At 43.1% G+C, this 22346-nt stretch overlaps 1 protein-coding gene and 1 long non-coding RNA gene across 20 annotated transcripts in view; one reads left to right on the top strand and one right to left on the bottom strand.

Annotated features, from left to right (window-relative positions):
• The window catches only part of LOC138760976 (astrotactin-2-like), a 1981947-nt gene that overhangs the window by 1372021 nt on the left and 587580 nt on the right, over positions 1-22346 (top strand). The gene's annotated exons all lie outside the window — the stretch shown is intronic.
• LOC138761068 (uncharacterized) lies at positions 10403-15321 on the bottom strand. Its single transcript, XR_011356098.1, has 3 exons — positions 15140-15321; positions 11300-11392; positions 10403-10642 (listed from the first exon to the last, which is right to left on the bottom strand). It is a non-coding gene; the product is annotated as an uncharacterized lncRNA (long non-coding RNA).

Below are 22346 nucleotides of genomic sequence, written 5' to 3'. Positions count from 1 at the left end.
CTGCATTATACACCACCAGTTCCATTTCAGATTTGCTTTCTCATGAATCTCATTAATCTGTATGGGATTATTTAAATTTTCGGTAGGTTACGCACTGGAAGTGTGGAGAGTTCATAATTTTTTTTTTGTTTTTGCATTTGGCATATTGAGATTTGGGAGGAAAATACCTTAAGCAACATAAACAGACTTAATGCTTCTTAAAAAAAGAGCTAAATATCATAAGTTGTATATGAAGATTTCATCTTTGGAACTGCTGTGTACTGTGCAATGCACATCTCTGATCCAACACTCCAGTCCTGATTTGTCTCTGTTTGTGGGTCCGTTACCGATGTCTGTGATCAGATTACAGATTCTGAGACTGACTCCTGAGAGCTCAGGAACTGATTGAAATCAGAGAATTGGAAGCAGGTCACCTGTTGTGCTGGAGGCCTGATACTGTGGAGTCAGACGTGTGCAGGGTCATATTATGAGTTCATATCAATACTATGGAATGTTCATATTCTCATGGCCTGTCCTCTAGGACCCACAGCCCTGACAAGGGTGTTCTATAAATAGAATTTGAGTACCTCTGGTCACAGGATTGATTGGAATGTTTGGCTTCATGTTGCAAGTCTGGGACAGTATCAGAGGCCAGCGTAAAAGAAGAAGGGAATGCTATATGTGGCTAATGTAAGAATGTGCACACAAAAAATATTTTTCTGTTGCAATTGCTAGCAGTCGAAGCTGGAAGGTCAAAAGTGATATAGTGCAGTGGGGTCCATGCAGGCTGGCTGCCTGCATTGGTCCAGGGATATATCCATGCCTGTACCTGCTTGGAGGAGGAGCACACCTTGCCTGCTGCCTTGTTTCAGGCCCTGGACCAATGTGCATTGCAGGGACTGCACAGCAAGGATCACATTTTTTAGTCTGAATTGAAGAATTAACTACAGTAAAACCCATTAGCCAGAATTCAAGCAACCATGTGCTCAAGCCACCGGCAAAAAAATATGGAAAATAAATAGATAATAAAATTGGCACGTCTCACTGTTAGTTCACTAATCCATGCAACACTCAATCTCAAACAATGGAAAAGTCACTTAATTGGCATAGGTGCCAGATACCAGGGGTTTTACTATATTTGCTTAAAGTTTGTTAATGAATGCAAACTAATGATATATTAATGTTAAGGAATGAAATAACATTACGTTCCGAAAATGTTGGCTGGAATGTTCTGCATTTCCACATTTTAGACATTTTTAAAAACTGAAGGTCAAATCTATGAGGAAAGAGCCAGATGAGGATTATTTTATTAGAAACTGGCCCAGAAGCTTCTTCATCCATGCCCACAGCAAGTTCATGAATCTATTCCAGAATTGTTGCATTTTGCTGGAAGTTATCAGGCATGACATTCGACTGAGTCATTGACATAAAGTCTTCAAGACATACATCATGGAAAGAGGCCTTTTGGCACAACCCATCCATGCTGATCAAGTTGACCATCTAAGCTGGTCCCACTTGCCTGTGCTTGGTTCAGCTCCCTCTGACCCTTCCCTTACCTGTCCAAAATGTATTTTAAACATTACAAGTGTACTCATCTCCACCACTTCCTCTGGCAGCTTGTTCCATGTCATGTCAAGTCAAGTCAATTCAAGTTATGCATTCATCTGAATGCATAAGTACAACCCAACGAAACAATGTTCTCCAGTCCTCAGTGCAAAACATGGATACATTACCCACATAGAGACAACAATACATGTGCAGGACAAGTAAATAAATAAATATTATTTCAAGAAGATGAGAGTCTCCGATGGTTAGTGTGAGCAGTTCCTTTGGTTGTTCACCAGTCTCATTGCCCACAGGAAGGAGCTGTTCCTGAGTCTGGTAGTTCTGGCTTTGATACTCCTGTACAGCTTTCCTGATAAGAGCAGCTGAAAGATGCTGTGGGCAGGATGGAAGGTGCCCTCAATGGTTATCAATGGAGGGGAGGGAAACTCCAGTGATCCTCTCTGCCATTCTTATGGTCTTGTGGATTGACCTCTGATCTATTTATCTGCAGCAACTGTACCATAAAGTGATGTAGCTGACTAGGACTCTCTTGATAGAGCTCCTGTAGAGGCTGACATAATGATGGCTGGTAGCCTTGCCTGCAAAGGTCATGTACCCATAACCTTTGTGTGAAAAACTTGACCCTCAGGTCCCCTTTAAATTTTCCACCCCACCCCATCTTCAACCTATACCCTTCGCTTTTAGACACACCTACCCTGGGGAAAGTACTGTGATGATTCACCATATCTCTCCCCCTCGTGATTTTGTACACCTCTGTAAGGTCTCCCCTCAGCCTCTTATGCTCCAAGGCAAAATCTCCTAGCTTGTCTATCTCTCTCTATAATTTAACCCATCCAGTCCCAATAACATCATTGTAAAATGAAACATGAAAATCTGTGGACACTGTGATCATAGTTCAAACACAAAAATGCTGGAGAAACCCAGCAGGTCACTCAGCATCCAGAGGAGGTAAGGAGATATAACCAACACTTTGGGCCTGATCCCTTCTTCAAACCTTGAAGAAGAGCTCAGGCCTGCAATGTTAATTAAATATCTTTACCTCCTATGGATGAGGCATGACCTGGTAAGTTCTTCCAGTGTGCTTGTGAATCTATATTGCACCGCTGTTACTTGTATGGGAAGGAAGTTGATGCAAAAGTTTCTGTGGGTATTATTTTAGACTGATAAGGTGTTATGTAAATGGTGAAAAATGATCTTGAGAAAACAAAACTAAACAAGAGTGAAATAAGGGAAAGTTGAAAATGAAAGTTTAATATAAAATTCCAGAGTGATTGAAGGGGTGGGGGAAGATGGGCCTCAAATGGGAAGTTCGAATCGCCTGCCAGAATTGAATTTTGTGGTATTTTGCTTGATTACCCCTGGAGATTGGAGACTATGTACGCAAAGCACTAATTAACAATGTTTTAAAGTTGTAGGTCAGGTCCATCACGGAAAAGATCATTCCTGCATAGATTTTAGCTGGACTGAACTTGTTGAATTACTTGCTCATTCACGTTCCATATTCCAGTGTGTTTATTGGTATGGTTCCATGCTTTTTGTTATATGATCACTCATCTGTAATCAGGATAGACATTTTTTTTTCTGAATTACACAGGCGTTAGTGGGATTATATTTAAAAAAAATAACATTAAAATATAGGAGCAGGAACAGGCCAGATGGCCCCTTGTGCCTGCTCCATCATTCAGTAAGATCTTATTTTGGCAAATTCTCCACTTTCATGTCTATTCCCTATGACCTCTGATCCCCCTGTATCAGTTGTAGATAAACCATTAGACTGAGTAGGGGCCCAAAAGGTAAGGGGGCCTGTCACTACAACTGGTACACCAAAGTAACGACTTGTCAATACGGGTTCGCGTTAGTTCTGGGTCCACTTGTCAATTAATATTTTCAGAAGTACGGTGTTCACCTGTCAATCAGCAGTGGGGTCACGGTCCTATCTATCAATTCGGACTCCGCTGTCTCAACGCTACCTGTCAATCAATTCCCGGGTTTGTAGGGGCACGCGAGTATAAGGACTATCTCCTGCAGCAGAGCTCAGCTCATGCAGTGTCGCTTTCTGAAAAGACTCTTCCTTTTCCTGTGTTATTTTTGTTTCGAGGCTGTGTGGCAGTACGCCATTAGGTAGGTGAACCGGCCTCGGTTATTACGTACACGGTGGGGCAGCCGGCCAAAATGGCGCCATTGGGGGTTTCCTCCCGACCTTGGCACTAGGCTCAGAAGCCCACGCTTGGGGACCCATGTGACACCCTGGTGACGTTGGGGCCCCCCAGCACGGTTCTCAACCAGGTCTGGGCTGGGAGTATAAGACCACCCAAGCAGTCTGCAATAAATGAGTTTTTCTCACTGAACTCAACCCGTCTGGTTGTGCAATCCTTCAGTTAGCAGTGTAGCTACAATTGGTGACCCTGATAGGTTCAAATGTCTTTGAACCCAACATGAACGACCCTTCGATCAATGCTATAGCCATCAAGCTTCCTGACTTCTGGGTTCAGGAACTGGAGACCTGGTTCAGCCACACAGAGGCTCAGTTTCACCTCTGCCACATTTCATCAGATTCGACTAAGTTTTAACATGTGGTCGCTGCCCTGGACCAGGCCACCACCAAACGAGTGTTGGACCTTGTTCAGCACCCACCTGTGGAAGATAAGTATGGGACCATCAAGCGGGTGCTTGCCGCCTCCCTCAGCCTCTCCAGGAGCCAGCGGGCCACTCGGATGTTGTGCCTCGACGCTTTAGGAGACAGAAACTCCCATTGAGTTGATGGATGAGATGCTCGGGCTCATGGGCAATCACACCAACTGCCCACTTTTCGAGCGGATCTTCCTCAACCATCTTCCTGAAGATATCCGGCCGTTATTGTCCCAGGAGAGCTTTGTCGACCCTAGGAAGGTCGCTCAAAAGGCTCAGGAGCTATTGCTCAAATTATTCCTGGAGGGCTCAGCAGTTTAACAGGTTATGAGCCATGGGCATGACCATGCCAAGCCTTCCTCTACCGCTGTGGTGGAAAGCCCGGCCCCTGCAGGGGACTCAAAGAGCACAGCCAGAAACAAGCCATCCACTTCAGGCCTCTGCTTCTTCCACCAGCGCTGGTGGAAGAAGGCTTGGAAGTGTCATCAGCCCTGCTCGTTCCAGGGAAACAAGCAGGCCAGCCGCTGTTAATTGCTGCGGCGTCTGGCCAAGAATACAGCCTTCTCTACCTGTGGGATTCAGTCAGCGGCCGGCGCTTCCTCGTCGACACTGAGGCCCAGATCACCATCATCCTGGCCACAGCCATTGAGTCCTGAAACCAGCCTTGAGGACCTTCCCTCCATGCAGCCAATTTGACAGAGATCCGGATGTATGGAGACCAGACCGTTCACTTCCAGATCGGCCAGTAGAAGTTCTCGTGGAAGTTCACCATTTTGTCCCTTCCAACTGCCATCCTGGGTGTTGACTTCTCCTCGCCCACGGACTCCTGGTCAACATTCAAGGTAGGCGACTGGTAGATGCCTGTACCTTCCAATCCATTCACCTCAACACCTCCCACACAGAGCGCCGCAGATGGCCACGGTCAGTACGCCCAAGGACAAGTTTCAGCGAATTCTGGATGAGTTCCCATCCCTCTTCAAGCCGCAGTTCTCCACCGCCTCACCACGCCATGGGGTGTTTCATTACATTCCCACCCAAGGCCTGCCGGTGCACGCCAAGCCATGCTGACTCCCGCCGGACAAGCTCCAGATAGCGAAGGAAGAGTTCTCGCATCTGCAGGAGCTGGGGATCATTCGACATTCCGACAGTTTTTGGGCCTCACCATTCCACCTGGTCCTGAAAGCCTCCGGTGGCTGGCGCCCCTGTGGAGATTATCGATGGCTTAATGATGTGATGGTACCTGACCATTACCCGATCCCTCACATCCTGGACTTGACAGCCAATCTGAATGGCGCAGGGTATTCTCCAAGGTTGACCTGGTGCGCGGCTATCATCAAATCCCAGTGCACCCTGAGGACATACCAAAAACGGCCATCATCACCCCCTTTGACTTGTTTGAGTTTCTATGCATGCTGTTCGTGCTCAAGAACGCCGCCCAGACCTTCCAGCACTTTATGGAAACAGTGCGCAGGGACTTGAATTTTGTATTAATTTACCTGTATGACATCCTTGTTGCCAGCAGAGACTGGGCACAACACAAGTCTCACCTGCGCACCCTCTTCTCTCGACTTGCCCACTTCAACCTAATGATCAATCCGTCCAAGAGCCAGTTCGGGGAAGAGTCCATGCAGTTCCTGGGCCATACCATCACGGCTGAAGGAGCAACACCTGCCGCTACGAAGGTCGCTGCAATCAGGGAGTTCCCACGCTCAGACAACCTCAAGGGACTACAGGAGTTCCCGGGTATGATCAATTTTTATAACCACTTCATTCCAGGCGCTGCGCGCATCATCCAGTCACTCCTCGCCCTCATCGCAGCCAAAGACAAGACACTCGCCTGGACTCCAGAGGGCAGCAGGGCATTCGAAGTCACGAAAGATGCCCTCCCGAAGGCTACCCTGCTCGTTCACCTATGCAATGACCTGCATATGGCACTCTCCATCGACACCTCTGCCATAGCTGTCGAAGCCATCCTGGAGCAGCAGGTGAACAGACAGTGGAAACCACTGGCATTCTTTAGCTGACTTCTTTGCCCACCAGAGCGCAAATATAGCACTTTTGATCGTGAGTTGCTGGGCATGTACCTGGCGTTGCGTCATTTCTGCTATTTCTTGGAGGGGAGGCCTTTCACCATTTTTACTGACCACAAATCCCTCACTAAGACGCTCGCTATGGCAAGAGATCCCTGGTCGGCCCGCCAATAGCGTCACCTCTCCTTCGTGTCAGAGTTCACCACTGACATTCAGCACAAGGCAGGGAAAGACAACGTGGTCGCTGATGCACTCTCACGACCAGCCATTTGTGCGCTGACACCCGGCCTTGACTTCGACCAGCTCGCCCGGGACCAGAAGTCCAACAAGGAGACGTGGGCCTTCAGGAATGCCATCATGGGCCTGTGGTTCCAGGACCTCCCAACTCCTCATGGTGAGGGCACTGTCGTGTGATGTCTCCATGGGTACCCCGCGACCAGTGTTTCCCCAGCAGTGGCACAGGCAAGTCTTCCACTATATCCATGACCTTTTCCACCCTTCCATCAGGTACACAGTCCTTATGGTGGCAGAACGTTTCATCTGGCATGGGCTTCGGAAGCAGATTGCGGACTGGGCCAGAACCTACACCCATTGCCAGCTTTCCAAGGTACACAGGCACACCAGAGAACCCATACAAGATTTCAAACACGTCCGGTTCAGCCACATACATGTGGACATTGTCGGCCCCTTACCTGTTTCCCGAGGTAACTGTTACCTTTTCATGGTGGTAGACGGCCCCACTCATTGGCCCGAGGTCCGATGCCAGATGCCTCCACAGACTCTTGCTCCCAGGCACTTTTGACTGGTTGGGTTGCCTGGTTTGGCTTCCCAACCCACCTTACCAGTTTCACCTCTGTACTCTGGGCACAGCTCACCAACAGGCTGGAGATCAAGCTACATCACACCACGGCCTATCATCCACAGGCCAATGGGCTATTCGAGCGATTGCACTGCCACCTTAAGTCGGCACTTATGGCCCGCCTCACCGGCCCTGACTGGGTGGACGAGTTGCCTTGGGTGCTCCTGCGCATCCTCTCAACACCCAAAGAGGGCCAACAGGCATCATCAACCGAGCTGGTCTACAGTGCACTGCTAGCCCTACCCAGTGAGTTTGTAAATGCACCTCACAACCCCCAGCAGTCACTGCACAGTCTACTTCCCCGCCTCCGGGCCCAGTTGGACTCCTTCACATCCCCACCGCCGCCCAGACATGGCACACGGAACTCTTATGTCCCCAGCAAGCTGAACTCAGCAGAGTACATTTTTATCAGGTCGGTCCCGTCCACAGCACCTCAACAAAGACCATAGGAAGGGCCGTACAAAGTTATCCAGCATTCAGGATCCATTTTCACACTGGATATTGGTGGTAAGAGGGAACTGTTTACAGTGGACAGGTTAAAGCCCACCTCGACCCCACCTAACCAGTAGTTGTGGCCCAACCCAAGAAATAAGGCCGCCCGGCAAAAAAGGACAGTGGCGCTGGTTCTGGGGGGGGGGGGGGGGGGCTGTGTGGCTGTACGCCATTAGGCAGGCGAACCGGCCCCACTTGTCACGCACGCGGCGGGGCAGCTGGCCAAAATGGCGCCATCGTGGGTTTCCTCCCGACCTCAGCACCGTGCTCAGAAGCCCGTGCTTGGGGACCCACGTGACACCCCGGTAACATCAGGGCCCCCCAGCACGGTTCTCAGCTAGGTCCAAGCTGGGAGTATAAGACCAGCTAGGCAGCGTGCAATAAATGAGTTTTGCTCACTGAACTCAACCCAACTGGTTGTACGATCCTTCAGTTAGCAGTGTAGCCGCCGCTACAGCTGTTTTTATTTTCATAACTGATTTTATTTATCCTTTTGTAACTAACAGTCTTTTCAAAGTGTTCAGTGTTAGCAGACAGCTTTTGTAAGGCAAATGTTTGTTTGATTTTAATGAAGTTTTTCCTCCCCTTCTCCAACCAAAACCAATTGGTGTATTCCCAGCAAATACCCAGCGATATATTTAGAATATGTGAGGGCATCATGCCCAAAGGCTAATAAATGGAACAATTTCACTTTATTTTATTCAACGAAGGGTGGGGTCTACGGGGCAGGGGGGCAAGGTCAAGGGGTCCTTATTAAAGCTTAGCCTAGGGCCTGGGTGGTAGTTAATTCACCATCAAATCAAAAACATGGATGTCCTCTGTGCCTTCTGACAATTATGCAGTGTTCCATCCTTATTCTTTATTGGTGCATCAACTTCAGCTTTCCTTTTGCGTTCTCACCCTTAACATCCTTTGTCTCTTGTAATCTTTTGCCCTTCCCACTTAGATCCTTTGCTATCCCTCTCTGTTACCTTTCTGAATGAGTGGTGAAGTAAAATACAAAAGTTTGAAAACACCATGGTTAAAGTAAATATTACAGTACTAGAGAAATGCAGTAGGTCAAACAATGTATATTATTGAGTAAAGATAAATATGAATAACCAATGTTTCAGGCTTGAGCCTTTCATCAAGGTATGAAAAAATGTGGGCAGGCAGCTAAACATATGATTAGGGGGTTGGAGGGGGGGAGGACCAGGGGGAGGAGCACAGTCCCAAAAGCAGGAGGTAATGTGAATAACAGAGGGAGGGCACGCCAGCAAGCAGGGGAAGGAAGATTGGCTCTATGAATTGCCTGGTGCCCTAATAGTAAGAGAAAGAGAAGCAAAAGAGAATCCCTTTAGAGACACTGAGTGTCCATGGATTCACCTCCAGCCGCTCCCACAGCCTCTGCAGCCACAGATTCCTGTTCAAAACATTGGCAGCCCAAGCTTCAGGTCCAAACCTCCAACATGATCAGGAAGTTTTCAGAATCCGAGGCCTTTTGAGAGCATTTCTTGCCCTCAGCACTCTCTCGAATCCCAGTTCTAATATCCGGTTCCCACGAGGCAGTCTGCAGCAGCCTACATAAAGACACAAAGAAATGCTGGAGGAACTCAGCAGGTCTTGCAGCGTCCATAGGATGTAAAGATATATAACTGATGCTTCATCCTCAGGCCCGACACGTTGGTTATATATCTTTATCTCCTATGGACACTACGAGGCCTGCTGAGTTCCTCCAGTATTTCTGTGTTTTTACTACAGTCACAGCATCTGCAAACTTTTGAGTTTCACTCCAGCAGTCAACAGCCCGTGTGAGTCCTTTGACCACTAGTCACCAGCCGTCAGAGCGAAAGTAAGTTAGATTATCTCATCAGAGTTAATCCCATGCTTTGGTTTTTGATTGTGTGAAAGGGTTAGGAAATAAATTTTCATTATCAGTTTTTTTCCATAACTCTTCCTGTGTGTCTCCCAGGCAATCACGGGGAGAGGTTGGTGTAGGAAGGGGTGGGATGTCGCCAGACAAGGTTTGGGAAGAGTATAGGAATTGTTTAGTTGCTGATGCTCTAAAAGTCTGTGATTTTCAGTCCACTGAAAAAGACTTTCAAGGAAATGGTGAATTTCATCACTGATGTCTGTCTTTTCCAAAAAATGGTTCATGAGGTATGTGATAAAGTCCAGACTTGTTCTGTGAACCTTTATTCTTGGAGACCAGCGTTGTGCAGCAGGGAAAGTTTGCTTTGCAAATGTATATATGATACCTGTTGACACGAGTGTTGTGGCAGTTCATTTTGTTGATGGATTATGGTCAGGTAATTGAAGTATTTTGCAGGATTTGAGCTCAGAAACTCACTAAGTTTCTCAATAGATTTTCTCATTAATATTATAACCACATCCACACTGTTAGTAATGTTAGTGATCAGAAGGGCAGAAATCCACGTTACTCTTCATCATTTATACTCTGCATGGTTCCATTCAAATCAATCTGAAACAGCATATATTTTCAGAAACTCAGTGTGGAAGTTGAAATAATAAGTTTCATTTTGTAAAGGGATTATTAGTTAAGGGAGAAGCATTTAACTGGCATGAAAAGAAGCCAATTTTTCACACAATCCTTTTTAAAATCCTTGTGTTGAAAAGGCTACAAATCATCGACAGTAAAACCCTTGGCATTTGGCACCTAGAGAGATTGGTAAATGCTGGATAAGCAAGTTTTCCAGTTGCTTGAGATTCACTCATACAATGCCTAAACAATATATCTGCATTAAGAATAAACAGTTTAGTGTTCCCTTGGAGAAGACCACCTATAACCTCAGAAACAGGTATGATGTATTTTCAAGAATATGGAATTCATAACCGAAGGTACATCAGGATAAATTTTTAACAATTACCCTCCTGTCTCTTCCCCCCGGATGCTCACAGCGCCAAGGACCCTAGATAATTGAGGTCATTTGTCCTTAGATGGATGTGGGGTTCATCCAAGGTGAAGTCATTTTTTTTCTTTTTCTTACTCTTTTCTTACTTTTTCTTCTTTTCTTGTTTCTTGCAGGGGAGGGTTCCTCTTTTTTTTGTTCTTCTTTCTCTCTATTATCATTCTATTATCTTTTTCTCCCTTTAGTTCAAAATGGACATTAAATTTGCATTTTTGTAGTATTATTGTAATTTTTCCTTCTTTATAATAATTGAATCACATGTTGACTCTTCTTTTTTTCACTTCCTTCAATATTGACATGCAGATCGATATTTATATTATTTTGTTAATATTATGGATATTGATGTTTTTTATTTGGAAAAATGTATTTAAATTTTTCACAAATGCATATTCAAAATAATAAAGATGAATACACAGTGATTTAAATGTTCCACCTCCCCACCCTCCCCCAAATAATAATTTGATTTTTTTTTGATTATTCTTCATTTTGACTGCAATGTTGATTAAAATAATCCCAAAATCAAATATTCAACAATATAAAAGACTAATTACTACACTATATTGCACTGAATAAACTTCATTTGCATGAATATATAAAGCTTAAAGCATTTTTACTTAATTATCAGTCACATTCTTTGAAAACATTTAACTATCTTCAGGTTCCTCCCCCTTCATGGAGTTGTACAAAAGACGAACAATTACATTATGGATAACAGCACCCCCCCACCCCTTCCCCCCAGGTTTACAAACAAAGCCTAACTAATATACTTAATAAAATATTAATAAAGATAAGGGCTTTTACTAAGCAGGGATAAGGAAATAGTTTAAAAGAATTACCCTTATGGCGAGTGGGATCAGCCACCTCTTCATCTTGGGTTACGCCATTTTATTCAAACATAACTTTATTCAAACAGCTGATGTGAGCAAAGCCTGTAAAGATATAGAAATCCAGGAGTAACGAGCAAAGCACGACCAAGGCACTCCGTTGGCTGAATATTTGCTCCCATTTTCACTAAAGATTTGTATATTACTTCAGAGAACATTTATTTTTACATTTTAAAAGTTTTATTTATTTTTTTTCTTTATTTTTATTTATTTTAATTTAAAAAATATATATTTATTTTCCTTGATTTCTTGCCAGTTGCTTGACATTGCCAGTTGCTTGAATTCTAGATAACGGATTTTACTGCATTAATCTTTTTTTCTTTGGCTTGGCTTCGTGCACGAAGATTTATGGAGGGGGTAAAATGTCCACGTCAACTGCAGGCTCGTTTGTGGCTGACAAGTCCGATGCGGGACAGGCAGACACGGTTGCAGCGGTTGCAGGGGAAAATTGGTTGGTTGGGGTTGGGTGTTGGGTTTTTCCTCCTTTGTCTTTTGTCAGTGAGGTGGGCTCTGCGGTCTTCTTCAAAGGAGGTTGCTGCCCGCCGAACTGTGAGGCGCCAAGATGCACGGTTTGAGGCGATATCAGCCCACTGCCGGTGGTCAATGTGGCAGGCACCAAGAGATTTCTTTAGGCAGTCCTTGTACCTCTTCTTTGGTGCACCTCTGTCACGGTGGCCAGTGGAGAGCTCGCCATATAACACGATCTTGGGGAGGCGATGGTCGTCCATTCTGGAGATGTGACCCACCCAGCGCAGCTGGATCTTCAGCAGCGTGGACTCGATGCTGTCGGCCTCTGCCATCTCGAGTACTTCGATGTTAGGGATGAAGGTGCTCCAATGAATGTTGAGGATGGAGCGTAGACAACGCTGGTGGAAGCGTTCTAGGAGCCGTAGGTGATGCCGGTAGAGGACCCATGATTCGGAGCCGAACAGGACTGTGGGTATGACAACGGCTCTGTATATGCTTATCTTTGTGAGGTTTTTCAGTTGGTTGTTTTTCCAGACTCTTTTGTGTAGTCTTCCAAAGGCGCTATTTGCCTTGGCGAGTCTATTGTCTATCTCGTTGTCGATCCTTGCATCTGATGAAATGGTGCAGCCGAGATAGGTAAACTGGTTGACCGTTTTGAGTTTTGTGTGCCCGATGGAGATGTGGGGGGGCTGGTAGGAGGACCTCCGTTTTCTTCAGGCTGACTTCCAGGCGAAAAATTTTGGCAGTTTCCGCAAAACAGGACGTCAAGCGTTGAAGAGCTGGCTCTGAATGGGCAACTAAAGCGGCATCGTCTGCAAAGAGTAGTTCACGGACAAGTTTCTCTTGTGTCTTGGTGTGAGCTTGCAGGCGCCTCAAATTGAAGAGACTGCCATCCGTGTGGTACCGGATGTAAACAGCGTCTTCATTGTTGGGGTCTTTCATGGCTTGGTTCAGCATCATGCTGAAGAAGATTGAAAAGAGGGTTGGTGCGTGAACACAGCCTTGCTTCACGCCATTGTTAATGGAGAAGGGTTCAGAGAGCTCATTGCTGTATCTGACCCGACCTTGTTGGTTTTCGTGCAGTTGGATAACCATGTTGAGGAACTTTGGGGGGCATCCGATGCGCTCTAGTATTTGCCAAAGCCCTTTCCTGCTCACGGTGTTGAAGGCTTTGGTGAGGTCAACAAAGGTGATGTAGAGTCCTTTGTTTTGTTCTCTGCACTTTTCTTGGAGCTGTCTGAGGGCAAAGACCATGTCAGTAGTTCCTCTGTTTGCGCGAAAGCCGCACTGTGATTCTGGGAGAATATTCTCGGCGACACTAGGTATTATTCTATTTAGGAGAATCCTAGCGAAGATTTTGCCTGCAATGGAGAGCAGCGTTATTCCCCTGTAGTTTGAGCATTCTGATTTCTCGCCTTTTTTTTATACAGGGTGATGATGATGGCATCACGAAGGCCCTGAGGCAGTTTTCCTTGGTCCCAACAAAGCTTGAAAAACTCATGCAGTTTGACACGCAGAGTTTTGCCGCCAGCCTTCCAGACCTCTGGGGGGATTCCATCCATACCTGCTGCTTTGCCACTTTTCAGTTGTTCAATTGCCTTATATGTCTTATTCTGGGTGAGGACCTCATCCAGCTCTAGTCTTACGGCAAAGTCCTCCTCAGCGACAAGATTTCCATCCTCAACCGATGGTCAGAACACTTCCAATCTCTTTTCAGTGCATTAATATTCCAGTATTAAATCACAAGGCAATTGTATAAGAATGTGTTTAGACAATCATCATTTGTTTTTCAAAATGCTTAATTTATGCTTGGCATGAAAATCATTCAGCAGAGGCCCCCATTTCATCTCTTTCAATTAATTCCTCAAATCTTTGAAGATTCATTTCCCAAAATCATCTATTTTGGTCCTACTAATTCTCAGACCTGATTGTCAGATATACTCAGATGTAATTGTGGTGCATGTTTACGCAAGGGTTAGAATTACTTATTGGTCAATGTAGAGCAATGGAAGCAACCATGAATTTTACCCTTTTTGAGATACCACTGATTGTCAGGTAAAATGAGTCAAATTATTAATTATTTCAAAATTACCAAAACTCAGCAAGTCACATGAAGTTTGTATAATCCTGCATTTCCTATTGAAACCACAAGTGGGCAATACCAATCACAGTTTTTACGTTGTTTTTTTTTCCATAGATACTGGGCACGAAGGATGTGCAAACTTTTATCATGATTTCTGGCAAATCCTAAAATATTTAACAGCTTCCATATGAAACCTGGAACAGGACTGCTCTCTGAAGTTGCTTCTAACTGAGATTTTCAATCAGATATTGAATATTGTACATTGCTTCCCTCTAAGTCATAAATTCAAGTCCTTCTTTGCCTCATTAGCTTTGTGAATGGCACAGGTAACACATTTATTACCACATTAAAAGATGAGCAATAATGGTATCATTATCATGTTTTGGAAATTATAATTAGAACTGTTGAACATTTCATTTTCTCTTCTGTGAATTGTTCCCAGAATAGTCAGAAATATACATCACTGCCTATAAGTCATTCTTTTTAAATATAACTTCTGTAGAGATATTATCCAATTATTTTTCTTTGAAGCTTGCAATGAGCATTCTGAGCAGTGAAGAAAATATGCCATCTTAAACCAGTGGTTCACTTACCTGTTGGGGCAGTATTTAAAATAAAACAATAGCACATAGAAATGCTAGAGTTCCTGCAGACTTTCTGTGTGTTTTTACTGCAAACCCAGCATCTGCACACTTTCATGTTTTACTTTAAAATAAAAGATATTTTCATTTGGTGGAACAGATAACTAAAGTTTGGTTTGCACTGTGTGGATGATATTTCACACAAAAATACCATGTGTTTATTGTCATACATATGGTACAATATATGAATCCAGCAAAATTTTCACTTGCTACAGCAAACAGGTATTCACACAAGGTCTACAATAGCATAAATACATTAAGTTTAAAAAGATAATAAATACAAAAGATAGTTCATGAATGTTGACTTTTAGCAGTAGTGGCATGGCCATAGTGCAGAAGGTTCTTTTGTTTTTGTGGTGTCGGGGTAGTTCACGATTGCCAAAAGGAAAATTGTTTCATCACATTGGTTGTGCTCCCCATGTTCTTCCCATTTGAAGTTGAAAACTTCCAACACTTCTGTCTTCACTAAACTTGAAGCTTTCTCTGTTTCATTGAATTAACGAGTGAATGAGTACCTCAGCAATTTCCACCAGCTCCACATCTCAAGGTGAATTGGCCTGCTGCCTTATCACAAGCTGGTTGCGTCCAAAAAGCCCTTACCTATTTCAAATATGGCTTCAATAGGACTCACAGTATATCCAATTGAAAATTTCAATGCCAACCAATTTCAGACTTCAGATGATTGCTGTGCAAAGTTTTAAGGTATGAGAGAACATCTCAAAACCCCATTTGAGATTACTGCATAGCCTTTATGACCATGATCTGCATTATGAGCATTTTCCACCCATTCTTTCAATGGAACTAAAGGTAAAGGTTCCATTATTGTCACGTAACACTACATTTAGAATGTAACATACATGAAATTCTTTAACTTTGTCTACAGTAAGGCAGACAGAGTCGCCACTTTATCCAGCACCCCTCTCAGAAACCTACAGCACCTGGTGTTCCTGGGCAGTCTCCCCCCAAGTGCTGACCAGACCTGTGCCTGTTGAGATTAGGCAATCCCAGGTGTATTCAGGCTATTAGGAGCTGTGTAATTAGGATGCTTAACATGAAGTGATATGATTAGATATGGTAATCTTGGACTAATCAATATTTTAACTCACCCTACTGAGCATGCAATAGAATGTGATTGGTTGTTGTTTTTACTGCTCTACCTGAACTGTCCAAAGATTGTCGAACTTTGTTCTGAAATTATGTCTGATATTATCTGCGATCTGCTCTGTGATGGAGCAGGACCAAAATAAATGACTATCAAGCTCTGAGTTTTTGAATGTGCTTCTGCACATCAGCACCACCCTCCCCTCACAGCACCAACATCAATGAATCTTTGTTCCCCACTAATGATTCTTCAGATCATTCTATAAAAATAATCTCTTCAAACCATCAACTGTGGGTGGCACAGTTAGTGCAGTAGTTGGCACAATGCTATTACAGTGCCAATGACCTGGGTTGAATCTGGCATTGTTTGTAAGGAATTTGTATGTTCTCCCCATGACCACATGGGTTTGCTCTGGGTACTCTGGTTTCTTCCCACGTTCCAAAGACATACGTGATTGGAAGGTTAATTAGTTTCATAAGTGTATTTGGGCCATAAGGGCTTGTTCCCATCCTGTATCTCTTTAAAAGTACCTATAGCTCATGTATAATTTATAATCATGTTTTGAGATTTTTCATCAGAAAATCTGAAGTTTTATCAAATAGAAATATGAACTTCTATAGAGATCTTTGAACACATTTAATCAAATTTTATTTTATTCATGATTTTTTTTTAAATTGAATCACTCATTTAAGTGTCCAACTGAAAAAGTGTACATCAGAGTGGAATGAATCTGGGGCATGTGCTTTCAATTAGAGACTTCTTTTCAGATAAATCTGCAGAAAGAACTTTTTTTGCATTAATAGAATGACTAACATTTCCATAAAAAATCAGGAACTTTCAGGTTTGATTGACTAAATATTACTTTCAAAACCCACATAACCATTAAATAATATTTTGATAGTTAACTGAGAGTTTAAATACATTTAATCAAATCAAAGTGTGCCTGTAATCACATGACCTCAAAATGTTTGGGTTGAAGTTGTGAGAGACAGTCAGGAATGTGATTGTGGAATCATTCTAAGGTTATGTACAACAGAGGCCAAACCACACTGCACTTCGCTCTCTCAGTCTGCTTGGTATTTATGAATAACTCTTCTTGACAGACAATATTGTTGAAAATTAGAGCTGAGAAGTTCTGAACTGTGTGAGGTATAACAGTTGCATGGTTTGACAATAGCTTTTGTGGTCATGAGCTTGCCCCTGAGAAGTTCACCAATATCATTGCCACAAGGCATGGTTAGAATAGCAGTTAAACATCAGCAACCCAGATTCGAATCCGCAATGTCTGTAAGGAGTTTGTACGTTCTCGCCACGTCTCACATTGTTACTGTTATATCACCAATAGTATTAAGGATTTGAAAAGCTAGCTGTCAGAAAATAAAGTTTGCATTCTTAAATGCTTAATCACCTTTTCTCTTCTGGGTTTGTTTGTGAATCAATCATCAGAAGAGAAAAAATATTAAAGGTCAAGTTGTTGTTATGCACAATCGTTTAGACTCATTGCTCGGGGTCATGAGTGTATTTTCAGTTGAAATTTCAGAAATATTGCCTTCTTTCCTTTTCTTTAATCTTAAATCTGCTGAAAAGATTGATCCCATTCCCATTTTACTGCTCAAAACAAAGTATCTAAATTGGTGAGATTTTATACTGCTGAATTCTGGTCTCCACTCCTCAAGGTGACGACATGATCTCCCCTCATAATTGGTCCTGCATGTTCAAGTGTGAAAGGATTGTTCGGTAAGTTTGCTCGTGGTACGAAGGTCGATTTGTAGACTACATCAGTATTTCAGTTGCTGGGGGTGAAATAATCGAGGATTCATGAACAGGCAGTATCTCAAATGTATTGGTAAAGCATTATGTATTTTTTTTTGTGAATGCTTTATGTGAATCAACAAGTTGCTTTCCCTGAACCCAGCATTTCATTTTTGCCTGATTGAAAAATGCCTGTAAAACACAAAATGCTGGAGAAGCTCAGCTGGTCAAACAGTGTCGTTTATACAGCAAAGTTAGGGATACATAACCAATGTTTTGGGCCTGAGCCCTTCATCAAGGTATGAGAGAATGCTGGCAGGCATCCGAGCAAAAAGGTGGGGGGGGAGGGTGTTGGCAAAGGAAAGAGATGAAAAGTGGATGAGGGGAGGGAGGGGACAGCAGCAATGAGGGGTGGCTGGGTGAGCAAGGGCGAAGGGAGGGGAGAACTGGAGAGACAGGAAAGGGGAGGGGTAAGAAAAGGCAAGCAAGTTCGGCAGAAGGCAGACAAATCAATCTAAATGCCATTTGACTGGAAAGTGCCCAGATGGAAGATAAGGTGTTGTCCTCCAATCTGCAAGTGGTCTGGGTAGGATAGTGCAAAAGGCCATGGACAGACATGTGAGTCTGAGAGTGTGACTGAGAATAGAAATGGTTGGCTACTGGGGGGTCGCTGTGATTGCAGATGGAGAGGAGTGATGGGTTTCTCTAATGTAGATAATGCCACAAAGAGAGCACTGAATGCAGTAAATGAGTCCTGTAGATATACAAATGAAGTGTTGCTTCACTTGAAAGTCCGGTTTGGGGCCGCAGACCGTGGTGAGGGAAGAGGTGTGGGCACAAGTGTTGCACCTCTTATGGCCCCAGGGAAAGGTACCCGGGTGGGGGGGGTGGATTTAGGTGGGGAGGGATAAGTGTGTATGAGGGAACCACGGAGGGACCAGTCCCTGCCAAAGGGCAAGGGGGAGGAGAAGGAAAAATATGTCAGTGGTGGGATCCTGTAGTAAGTGCTGGAAATTCCGACAGATGATGTTTTGGATGTGGAGTCTAGTGGGGTGATAGATGAGGATGAGAGGAATTCTATGTTTGTTGTACCTGGGGGCAGAGGGGGCCAGGGCAGATGAGCAGGAAATAGATGAAATGCGGGTGAGGGCTAAGTTGAAAAATGCCTGTATTCCATATTTGTAATTAACAGAGAAATGTTACCTTGATTGAACTTTGCCCTGAGCATAAAGATGAAGACTATTCTGGGAAAGAACTGAGACACATTAAGCAATAAGTTCGCCCTTCCTCTTAAAAATAAATTTTCCTCGAGTTTTGCACAGAACGTGGTGGTATTAAGACTTTGGCTCCCAAGTGGGTTGTTTACATTTTTGCATTGCTCATGCAAAAATGCTACTTCCGATTTTAAATTATTTTTTTTTGCAACAGTACAACACAAAGCGCAATGCATTTCAGAGCGCTGTGCTGATATATCCATAAAACACTAAAATGACACCTCAGCAACTTCTGAACTTGATGAGTGATTTGCTTTCATTGACTTCTGGTCCATGTTTATCAAAATTGGCATGCTGTGAACACTCAACTCAACTAATCTTTTGTCTGCAAAATAATCTGTCCTCAAACAGCATTTTGTCACCTCACTAAGTTTGTTATATTTTGGCAGATTTATGTTCAAGGTGGCAAGTGAACCTTTCTCACTGGGCCCCTGACACTTCTTCGAAAAACACACTTTCAGGAAAATGTACTCATGTATCCATGAACCACCATAAATATAGAATTTTCTTAATTCAGTAACTTAAAAAATGATTTATGGATTTTTTCACGGAACCTGACAACTAATTTCCTTTCTTTTGACGTTTTTTTTTGCTGAATAATGGTTGAACTCCAAACCATATGTGAGTCCAAAAGCAGACACACAAAAAAAATAGTCCCAAGGGAGATGAAGAGGCTTTGCTGGAAACCAAGCTTAAGCTTCACCATGTAGCAGTCACTTAACTGTAATAAAATTGCAATGAAGGGATGAGCCGTCCTGATCCATCAACATGTAAAGTGAATCAGACCTGGGCAGACCTCAGACCCTGACCTGACTTGTTCAGAGTGCAGGTCAAAAACTCATCCCACCTCCCCATTTTGTTCTCAGTCACCTTTTTCAGCTTTTCAGGGGATCAAGCTCTATTAGGTTGTGACAAACTCATGGGAGAAGTGTTCAGCGGTGTGGTCACTGAGACCCAAGGAGCAATCTGCACTGGTCACAGAGGTCTGAGCTGCTTCCAAACCCAATCATGACTGAAATGATTGAGTTGGTCAAATTGCTTTGACCCAAATGGTTAGCTGAATAATATCATCAAGCAGGTGATGAATATTTAAGTGATGACTGCTCATCAGAAAGTATGAGTAAGCCTTTCTTTACTCATTTCAATGACATGATAATATTTCCGATCTACAGTCCCCCCATTATTGCTTGTCATGAAAGTATACCATATTTATTTTGCTCAGATACATGTTTACCATTGGTGCATCCATCCATTTAAATTATATTGCAGCAAAACCACATTACTGGATGTCTTACTTCCCTATGTTTTTTTTTTGGTGACTCCAGAGACCTTGTCTCACCAGTTGCAGTGAATCACTTTCCATTTAGTTCAATTCCAGAAAGGCATTGGGTCAGCGTGATGGTGCCAATGGCCTTAGACTATGAAGGGCAGAGTTATTTGGGATGGTAACAAGTCATTAACCAGAACTGCATTTTGTATTTTCACTCACTCTTAGTTATTCATAAGTTACTTGGAAAAATTCTTCCATTGCTTAAACTACATGTTATTTCATTGCTTTGTTGGCAAGATTGTGGTATGAAGACTTACTTCCGTTGGAGAATCAGTCAGGGTTCATGTTCCATATGAGTATAGAGTGTCCCCTGCTGGAGAGTCCGTGTGCTGAGCTCAACATCACATGAGGCAATGGGATGTTATTTATATTCTAAACCTTGAAATAGGTTGGCAACCCTATCCTTTTCGGAGGCATTATGCAAAGATTAGGAATTGGAATGTAATCCCGGGGCAGTGGAGCAACAATTGAGCAACACTATTGCATTTTAGAATGGGAGGTGCATTTATGAATTAATTTGAAGGTGAATTCCTGCACCCCAGCAAAATTCAAGTTTGTTTTCATCTGATTATACAAGTGCAACCTGATGAAATAGTGTTCCTCGGTCCTCGGTGCAAAACACAGAGACATACAACCAGACATTACACACATACAGATAAATAATACATATGCAGGACAAGCATTCACAAATCAGTAAATATTTCATGAATATGAGAGTCTCAGATGGTTACTGTGAGCAGTTCCTTTGGTCATACAGCATTCTCACTGCCCATTAGAAGCCAAAATCACAGGGAATTTGTATGAAAGATGAGATTAAAATACAATAATCCCTTATCTCCTGTTTTCTGAGCTGTGGCTCTTCATTGTGAAAACAGAAACTATGGAATATCTTTTCCATCCAAAATTACAAGCAATTAGACCACCAGAAGAAATTATATGTCATTGGGGCTAATACCTTGAAAATATATTAACCTGATCTATTTTAAGGATATTGCAGATTTATAATCAGCCATTCTAGAGTGATCAGATGTAACAGAAACTTACTTCAAATTGCCCTCTACATCTTTATAATTACTATTGCAATTCGGGATGGATTTCAAATCCTCACAGAATTGATCTGTTTCAACAGATATTGCTCAGAAGGGATTTGTCCTGCCTTCTGATGAATAATTTGATCTCTGGCAGGGGAATGTTTCACTTTTAAGTTATTTCATTTTACAAAACCTGGCTGCTGGTGGTGAGCTAGTGATTCTTTCTTCATTGTGTCTAGTGTTCATTCTCTGCCACAGCTTAAATTTAAGTAATTAAACAAATGATTATTCTGTTGACCAGGTTTTCATGACTATCAGATGTAATGAAAGGTAATTAAGATGAGCTGAACACTCTGTAGCACAGCTGCACAATTGATTGAACGAGAAGCATTCACGAGTGGTCTCTGGTGAGAATTATTGACCAAGAACCATTTGTATTTAAAAAGGAATGGTAAATAGACCACTTGGCTTTAAAGAAGAATACTTTTGAGTACTCAAAATACTAATTAATATTGTGTTTCTTTTCCACTTGCTTTCCATTGGCAGATTGTTTCCAATAGTAAGATTATTTTTGCTTCATGTCAAATCTAAATTCGAACTGGAAAATCTTGTAAATTTCGGTGAGCTCATCCAAATGACCCTTAAGTAAGAGAGGTGATCCACAATGAATTATTTAACATTCAACATTTGCCATTTGCACACACATCAGTGAAAAGCTTTCCTTTGCTCTCAGAGAAGGTTTATGAAGCAAAGAAAGGATATTTAGATGTGATGGATTAAATCAAGGGGAAGAATTACCCCCACTGTCTCCCCCCCCCCGTCCCCCGTCCCCCACCGTGGGCCACACCACATTTAAAGAAAAGCCTTGTTTTATTTTCACCTCACACAGCATAAATATATTTTAATTTTTTTTTAACGTAAACAGTCAAAAGAAGTACAGAAAAAGCCAAAACTTGACTGCCTCACAGGGAAGGGGGCCCATAAACTTTGACCAGAGATTGCGGAGGGGGGGTGGGGGGGGGCAGCATAGCTGAAAAAATGATTGAGAATGGCTGTATTAGATCATTGTATACTTCTGAATCACTTAATGACATTTGACTTGTTGTAAATCCTGCTTCAAAACAATTTTGTTTTAGATTTTTAGACAGTTCTAGCACAGTTAAAGGCCATTTTGGCCCACAAGCCTTTGCTGGCCATTACACCAAATTAATCTTTGTACATTTCGAATGGTGGCAGGAAATTGAAGCCCCCCGGGGAAAACTCAGGGAGGACATACAAATTCCCTACCGATAACATGGGATTCGAATCCTGGTCCCGA

The sequence above is a fragment of the Narcine bancroftii genome, chromosome 1 (genome assembly GCF_036971445.1).
Source record: "Narcine bancroftii isolate sNarBan1 chromosome 1, sNarBan1.hap1, whole genome shotgun sequence".
Taxonomy (NCBI): domain Eukaryota; kingdom Metazoa; phylum Chordata; class Chondrichthyes; order Torpediniformes; family Narcinidae; genus Narcine; species Narcine bancroftii.
The sequence above is the reverse complement of the archived record's forward strand: the minus strand, read 5'-3'. Positions and strand labels throughout refer to the sequence as shown.